The sequence below is a fragment of the Pocillopora damicornis genome, chromosome 5 (genome assembly GCF_964200805.1).
Source record: "Pocillopora damicornis chromosome 5, jaPocDami1.2, whole genome shotgun sequence".
Lineage (NCBI taxonomy): Eukaryota > Metazoa > Cnidaria > Anthozoa > Scleractinia > Pocilloporidae > Pocillopora > Pocillopora damicornis.
The window spans coordinates 15,834,601-15,843,815 of NC_142674.1; the positions used below are offsets into that span (position 1 = coordinate 15,834,601).

At 36.2% G+C, this 9,215-nt stretch overlaps 1 pseudogene; it reads right to left on the bottom strand.

Annotated features, from left to right (window-relative positions):
- Positions 1-7,544: 7,544 nt before the first annotated feature.
- LOC149045616 (uncharacterized) lies at positions 7,545-8,419 on the bottom strand (annotated as a pseudogene).
- Between the last annotated feature and the right edge of the window lie 796 nt (positions 8,420-9,215).

Consider the following 9,215-nt stretch of genomic DNA (forward strand, 5'->3'; position numbering starts at 1 on the left):
AATGGGGGCCCTCTTTTTTTAATTCATGTTTTTACTTTGACCTGCCTCCTCCCCTATAATGTTCAGGGGACATAGATGGAGAGAACATTTCTTTGTATTTTAATTCATAAAAGTTAAATTACCAGTAATTGGCATCCACATAATCACAAAGCAAGAATGTAAAGCTTTAGCTTAATTGGTTAAAAAATTAAAATAAGAGAGTAGTGCAGACCATGTCTGACTTTTTATCCTGGCTATGGACATTTATTTAAATAACAAAGACACTATCAGTCTCATTCACTCTCACTTTCCACTGAGCTTGTGGAAAGACGATAACATCACTATTTCTTTAAATGAAGAAAGGAAAGCGTGCCCTCTTACCACAGATAGTTCTGTTGGGCATCATCAGTACAAGATGATTATTCCAGGTAGGCTAACTTTAAAAATTAGTTATGAAAATTTCTTGAACCTGTCATTGTACGTCTTGAATGTTTGACTCAATATTACCTCACTAACTTAAACTGAATAAATAGAAACATGAAATTTATTTTTATTTGAGGTGTGCATCAAAATTTCGAAGTCATCACAGGCTTAAACTATAGGTTTACAGGAAATCTGCATGTACATGTGTTTTCAACATATGAATCTGGGATTATGACTACTACAAAAGACCTTACTGCATGCCATATAGCTACAGGCAGATGTTGTCAAAAAAGGTTTCCTTAGCTTTTTCATTAGCACACATTTCTTTTTCTAAGAATCCTGTTTATCCAGCCTGTGCTCAATTCTAATTTTTCAAGCAAATTTTATTATTATTTTTTAATGTTATTAGATCTACTAGTATCAGTTAAAATTCTTGTAATTAAAATAATTGCATCAAATCTTGCAGATGTATGGCAGATTGTTTTTTTTTCTGATCCTCCTAACATTTTACCATTTGAAGGGACTGGTATTGGCTATAAAAGTATAGTCAAATTAAAGGTTTTTGCACAACCTATGCATCGAGTTTTTGTTATAAAATATTGTATCTTTCTAAAAACTAGTTTATCATAAAAGGAATGAGTTACCGGGCACAAGTATGGCTTTCATGTTGATAGCCACAAATTTTACTTTTTATGATTAATTGGTAATAAGACTTCCTGGAGTCCAATTCGGTCTGTAGTCATAGAAAAGTATGATTGGAGACCAAATTGGACTCCACTCGGTCCTATTACTATTACTAATTAAGATAATAAGTAAATAACTTAGCTAATCACATCCTTTTTTCTGATGTTGTGTATATTCAAATTGATAAAGAGCGGTCACTTAATTCATCTACAAATCCTTTAGCTTTTAACCCTTTGAACTCCAAGATTGACTTACATCTAATTTCTCCTTACAGTATCACCCTTGAATAAAACAAAAAGGTCACGAGAATAAAGGTAATGATCATCAACTTAAGAACCCTTGATTGTTTAACAAATTCTCCTTGTCAAATCCATTGGAAACATATCGAGGACAGTATGGAGGAAATGCATATTACGTTAGGATGTAAAACGTTAAGCTATTTTGTGAAGACAAGCTACTACCTGAATGTTTATATAATTAATATGATAATGTTGAATTGCACAATCTGATTAACATTGTAATCACAATGTCTAGCTTGCTTATATTTATTTCTTTGACAAAAACAGAATCCAGCGAGCCTATACAAAACGTGAAGCGAGTCAAGGCAAAGCGATAGAAACTATCAAAGCGAAACAAAGTGGTAAAGAACGGCTTTGAAATAATCACGCAGGGAAAAGCGTGAACTCTACTTAAACAGACTCAAACTAAAACTGACGCAGAACTAAATCTAAAGAAATGGAGATTTTCAAACTCAAATGAACAAAATGCAAAGTGAAACCTTACACATGAAACATACAGAGGAACCACGTTTAGAAATAAATGATCCTTAACGTAATCTGATGAATTCAATTTTCCTCCTTTTTTCCTTTCCTTTTTTTTTTAATTTAATGCAGAGGTTGGAGAGTTTAGAGCAGACTTCCTATTAAAAACTACCTTCACAGAACCTTTGTGAATGTTTATTTCTCCCACAACAGTTAAATTCAATTTTATGGGTTAATCTCACGGAGGAAAATGATATGCACCTGTCTGTGTAGCTGAGGTCGTTGGCGACATAACATCTTTCAAGCTCGCCTAAAACGTGGCATTCTCATAGTATACAATATTGGATTTAAAAAAGATTTAGCGTAAAGCAAGACGACTGAACCACGTACTAAACGGAAAAGCGCTATTTCAGACAATGAACTTAGAATGTTGGTGGAAAAAAAAGAAAAGTAGTTATAACATGAGGCAGCCACAATAGGAGAGAGAGAGAAGTCACAGTGAACAATGTCACGGTCAGTTTCCTTTCCCTGTTTGCCGCGCCGTGGTGTCGAGGCTGATTTCCAAAGCGAAGCTTCACAAAATAAAAACGTAAGATGAGTAAAAGACAAATTGAGATGAATGAAATCCAAGCGTAGGAATAATAATCCGCCGTAGTAATAAATCATTATTTACGCACATGAAAAGAGTAGTGCTGTCAACCAGATGGCGATTATAAGAACCCAATAGACTGACTTTTTGATCACACAATGTCTGAAGGGCCAAAACGTTGCATTCAGGTGTTCTAGAGAAACAGCAGTCATATTTGTTAAGGAACAACCGAGAAACCAGATGAGTAAGACCGCTGGTATTTGATACTGATACTTTGTATTGTGTCTCCAGAAGTTGCACATCGCTCCAATATTATCGAAGAGGTCGAATGGAGCTGTCCCCCCGGATAATATGTCTGCAACTGCCAATCTTATCACCAAGTATGTGGATCGTTTACGAAGATTACGATCTCTACAAAATGCAATCATTGTCAAAGAATTCAGAGCTAGTATGGCGACAGATTCAGTCAGGCCCACAATCATCCAGGTTATACACTCCGGTGAAGAAGCCATCTGAGAAGTCTTTTCCTATTCCAAATAATTGAGAAATACCATGGTATTTCCGGCAATGATTTGACAACAGAACACTGAGAAAGATACTAGACTGGCGTAACCTCCACACTTAATTTTGTGAAGTTTATATGAAATAATTCATATTTGTACTGCGGTTGTAGATGAAAGTGAAATGTGATCATCGCAGTAAATTTTCCAATTTAAGCAATTGGAAAGAAGAAGCCTGAAAAAAATCAGGGCTTCAACGGGATTCGCGGAGGTCACGGGTTCGAATCCCGTTGAAGCCCTGATTTTTTTTCACCGGCGTATTTAAAGCAGTCTTCTTTCATTTTCCCCTCTCTTTTTCACCAATTGAAAGGTAATGCAAAAACTGAAATAGAAAGAAAAAATGGGCCGCTCATTCTTGCTTTCCAGCAGATACGCATCTCCATAGGTGATTGTGGGCGTAGAAAAATGTTTTCTTAAAATTCTTTTCAAGGGCTAGTAACAAGAAAAGCATATAAAACGATTATCATTTATTTCCTTAAGTTAAGCGAGTTTTGAAAACTGATACTCTATATATGAAATTCTTTTCCATTCCAGCTATCAGCTTCACTCGCCAATTTACTCCGCTTGTTTAGTAGTTCTAAACGGTTCTGGTTCTCATTTTTTTACCTTCAGACATGGTTTCATACAAACAAGTGTCGAATGTCTGAACCCATTTTTCTTTATCACAAATTTAACTTCGATCACCCGAAGATATCAGCTGTAGCTGTTAAAGCACTCCACTTTTTGAAGTAGTTTTCCTTTTTAAATTTTTGGTACATTCATGCTACAGAAGACGTTGATCTACATACAAAAAAAGTTGGGTTCCCTTGACCCCATGTCACCTGAGTGACATGAAGTTTTAAGTTATTTTTATAATTCACACAGCCTCAAATAAATCGAACCAATTTAGGTGTATTGGAGAACCCTCCTCTATCGCAAATTCACCTTGCCATCAGTTCTCACTAGAATTTAGGGAGAGCTCCGTTTTAGATACATTGAAAAAGATTAAGAGCAATTTCTTAAGAAAATAATCTTCAAAGTCTACCTCATTTCCAGTAACTTTCTAAAAAGCCCCCTCAGGTTCTTTATAATCTTCTGTCGATGAAACTCAGAATCGTATGAGGCATTTGCATAGCAAAATTGGCATTTTATGAGCTTTGTGCAGCTGTTTAATAACGAAATAGTCGATTGCGAGCTGAATAATAATCAAGAATTAAGAATTCTGTCTCTAACATACCCTCCGATCGGTTAGGCAATAACGTCGTTTAAAATTTGTCCAACCGTTAAAAAAAGGTGACAGTTAAGTTACACTTGGGTAATTTGCTGCATTTTTCCATTGAAAGGAGCAAGAAAGACGCTCTGAAGAATTTTGCATAATTGTGTCAAATTCATTTAGTAAACAGTTTTATTACAGAGAAAGATGTTTTTCGTCTTGTCACGAGCGTTGGACAAATAAAAAAATCTGAGTCCACGTTTACCGACTCAAACCTTACCATTTTTCCTATTCTATTTAATTTAATTTCAGTTTATCTGTTTTCATGACTGGTAAAGTTGCATTAAACAAGTTAAGATTATAAATGTGTTTTTCAATATAAACTAGTTGTCCTTTCAATGTTTTCTTGGTGCTAATTTAAGACGCTGTAGCTTCAGGCGTTCTTGCAATAAATTAACAATAACATCCAACTTGCTTGCACTGCACACGATGAGACATAACAAACTTTGCAATTAAAAGCGAGTAAATGAAGAAAAAGCGAAAAAGACCACGCGACTTAACTGAAGTGACCGAACCTCTACCCTTTCCAAAGACAAGATTTTGGCCGATGTAATTTTTTTTAAGAAAATAATCTTCAAAGCCTACCTTATCTCAATTAACTTTCTTAAAAGTGTCGCCAGGTTCTTCATAATCTTCCGGCGATAAAACTCAGAGTAGAACAAGGCGTTTGCATGGCAAATTGGCATTTGTAAGCTGTGCGCAGCTGTTCAATTAGGAAAAAGTGGACGTGAGCTGAATAATAATCTTTTTTGATATGTATGAAACTGACAGGTTTTTATCCTTTGTTTCTTGCTAAATGATATATGACAAGAAAAGTTGGGACAACGGGTCCGAGACACGCGACGACTAAAGGTTGACTGTCGCCTGTGGCCAGAATGGAGTTAATAATTCTTGTATCTAACATACCCTCCGATCAGTTAGGCAATAACGTAGTTTAACATTTGTCCAACTCATTCAATCAGGTGACAGATAGGTTACACTAGGCTGATTTCCTACAGTTTTCCATTGAAAGGAACAACAAAGACGCTCTGAGGAATTTTGCATGATTCCGTCCACTGCTTTTAGGAGTTAACATAATTTCAGTTTTTTCTGTTTTCATTACTAGCAAAAGTTGCATTAAACAAGTTAAAAATAAAAATGTGTTTTTCAGTATAAACTAGTTGTCCTTTCAATGGTTTTTGTGATGTTAATTTGAGATGCGGTAACTTCAGGCGTTTTCTGTATTAAATTAGAAGTAACATCAAAATGTATTGGACTGCACTCGGAAATTATGGAATCTAGATCTCTAATGCACTTTAGGATACATAACAAATTTTGCAAAAAATAACAAATAAATTAAGAAAAAGAGAGGAAAAAATAGACTGAGAAAAAAATTTAAAAATAACAACTAGGACAAAAGAGCGACTAAAGGTGATTGAGGACACCACGCGACTTAACTGAGGTGACCGAGCCTCTCACCTTTCCGACGACCCGATTTTTGCTAATTTACTTTCGTTCCATTGCTCTGGCTCTCCTTTCTCCGTTCCACGTTACACGCACCTCTTTCCCCGTTCTTTATTTTCCGTTCCCCGTTCCCTGTCCACCGTTCCTTGTCCACCGTCCTCCATCGATGTTGCTTGATAATGCTTTTAGTCACTTTCCACATGCAGCTGCAAAGAGGGAAAAATTGCTATCTTCTTGCGCCGTGTAGAAATGCTGAGTTTCCAACCCGTCGCTACTTTATCTCAGCGCTTGAATAAAAAAAAAAATAATAAAAAAATAGAAAACAAAAAACTTGTTAATCACCCAAACAACTTCAACACAAATCAAAATTACAACGGTTGGTTGATTTCTTTGACAAATTATCATGGTTTTCACCAATGACCCCAATTCCTCTCTGTACAAGCCTACATGTACATAGGCTAAACTTAAAAAAAAAAAAATTCGTAATGCAGGACTTTCACAGGATGCAAGGCATATTTTTTTTTTATTATTTCATACATGCATTAGTCTTAATTATCTCTAAATTATGCATTTATGCTAAGAGTACCAGTCTTCGTCATAAAAATGACAATTTCTCTATTGCGATTGGTCAGAAAAGCTTACATTTTGCCATTAATTTATTTCCCAAGCTGTTATCGGACAGTTTGTCATGGAACAGTTCAATAAGCCAATCACATCCAAAGTTGTAGTTTAAATTAACCGACTACAGCCTCGGTTTCAATCACCATAGAAACACCAATTTCTTTTGTCAGTCTTTTAAGGCAGATTTTCTCTTTCTTTTATAACTTAGCTATTATTCTTTTCTTGCAAATTGTAATTTTTGTGATTAATTGGTAATAAGACCTAGTGGAGTCCAATTCGGTTTGTAATCATATTCTTGGCGACAATGTATGATTGCAAACCGAATTGGACTCCACTCAGTCCTATTGCTATTACTATTTGAGATAGATAAGTAAATAACTTAGCCAATAACTTCTTTTTTTCTGGTTATGTGTATTTTCAAATTGATAAAGAGTGGTCATCTAGCTCATCTACAAATCCTTTCGCTGTTAACACTTTGAACTGTAAGATTGACTTACATCTAATTTCTCCTTACAGTATCAGCCCTGAATAAAACAAAAAGGTCACGAGAATAAAGGAAATGATCATCAACTTAAGAACCCTTGATTGTTTAACAAATTATCCTTGTCAAATCCCTTGGAAATATATCGAGAACAGTATGGAGGAAATGCATATTAACTTTAGGATGTAAAACGTTAAGCTATTTTGTAATGACAAGCTACCACCTGAATGTCGATTTACATAATACGATAATGTTGAATTGCGCAATAACATTAAAATTGCAATCACAATGTCTAACGTGCTTGTATTTATTTCTTTCACAAAAACGGAATCCAGCGAAACTCTACAAAATATGAAGCGAATCAAGGCAAAGCGATAGAAACGATCAAAGTGAAACAAAGTGGTAAAAAATGGCTTTGACATAATCGCGCACAAAAAAGCGTGAACTCAACTTAAACACACGCAAACTAAACCTAAACTGACGCAGAACTAAATCTAACGTAATGGAGATGATCAAACAAACACAGATGAACAAAATGAAATCTTACACATGAAACGTACAAAGGACAAAGGAAGTACATTAAATAACAAATGATCCATAACGTAATCTGATTAATTTAACTTTCCTCCTTTTTTCCTTTCCTCTTTTTTTCTTAATTTAATACAGAGGTTGGAGAGTTTAGAGCGCTTCCTATTTTAAACTACCTTCAAAGAATCTTTTTGAATGTTCATTTCTCCCACATCAGTACAAATCAATTTTGTGTGTTAATCTCACGGAGGGGAATGATCTGAACCTGTCTGTGTGGCTGAGGTTGTTGGTGACATAATATCTTTAAAGCTCCCCTAAAACCTGGCATTCTCATAGTGTACAATATTGGATTTAAAAAACAGTTTGCGTAAAGCAACATGGCTGAACCTTGTGCCAAATGGAAAAGCGCTGTGTTAGACAATGACCTTAAAAAATTTTAAGGCAAAAGCCGGAAAGGTAGTTACAACATAAGGCAAGCCCAATAGGAGAGAGAGAGAAGTCATGGTGAACAACGTCACGGTCAGTTTCCTTTCCCTATTTGCCGCGCCGTGGTGTCGGGGCTGATTTCCAAAGCGAAGCTTGACAAAGATAAAAACGAAAGAAACACAAATGACCAAAGGACAAATTGAGTTGAATGAGCCCAGAGCTTAGTAAAAATAGTCCTCTTTATGTGTATAGTGAGAAATCATCAGTAGTGCATATGAAAAGAGGAGTGTTGTCAACCAGACGGCAATAATAAGAACCCAGTAGACTGACTTTTTGATCGTACGATGTCTGAAGGGCCAAAACGTTGCATTCAGGCGTTCTAAAGAAATAACAATCATATTTAATTTGTTAACGAACAATCAGGAAACCAGAGGAAGACCGCTGATATATCATACCAATACTCCGTATCGTGCCCCCAGAAGTTACATATATCTCCAACATCATAGAAGAGGTCGAATGCAGAAATTCCCCCGGATAACATGTCTGCAACTGCCAAGATTATCACCAAGTACGTGGATCGTTTACTGTCAAATAATTCAGAGCCATTATGGTGACAGATTCAATCAGGCCCACAACCATCCAGGTTATACACTCCGGTGGGGAAGCCATCTGAGATGTCTTTTTCTGTTTCAAATAATTGAGAAATATTAGGGTATTTCCGGCAATTATTTGACAAAAGATTACTAACCTGTCTTTAATACTGCGAAAGAGACTAGACTGACGTAACCTCCACACATTATTTTGGTATCCCTTGAGGCAAAAAAGTTTTAGCCATAGTCTTACATCCCTCCTTCGGTAGGTTTCCCTAATTGTTAGCTACGTCCTTTTAAAAATAACCCTCTCCGATATGAAGACGACCTTTGTTTCCCTACTGGTCGTCCCGAGCAACTAGTTTATATAGCTGCCTAAGACAGCCATCAAATTTCTTAAGGCTGTAGTAAATAGATTTTGAACACTTTTTACGAGTCACGAATCAGTGAATATTGAGTTCGTAACTTCCCGTTATATATTATATTGCGGTGCGCCCTTCGGAGGTGCACCGCAATATATTTCATACAAACTAGACGCACATTTCCGTTCACCCAGGTTTTCTGTTGGAAGTAAACTTTGCTTTTGCGCCTGCGTTTACCTAAGTTTTTTTTTATGCAATTATCGATTTCTCCTGTAGCTGTTTCTCTTGGTATGGCAGAGATGCAAATTTCTCACATATGTATACCGAGCTGGAAACAGCATTCGTCATGTAGTATAAAGACCCTTTTCTGAGGCGGGGTGGGTAGTGCCATATATAATTGGCTATGCATACTTATGCACTTATCAGCGGCCATCCCGGGGGGTTGACCCCAGGGAACCCCCGGGCATTTGCACCGAAGAGCATAATTTAAAAGGACTCCCAAATTGTAACGTAATT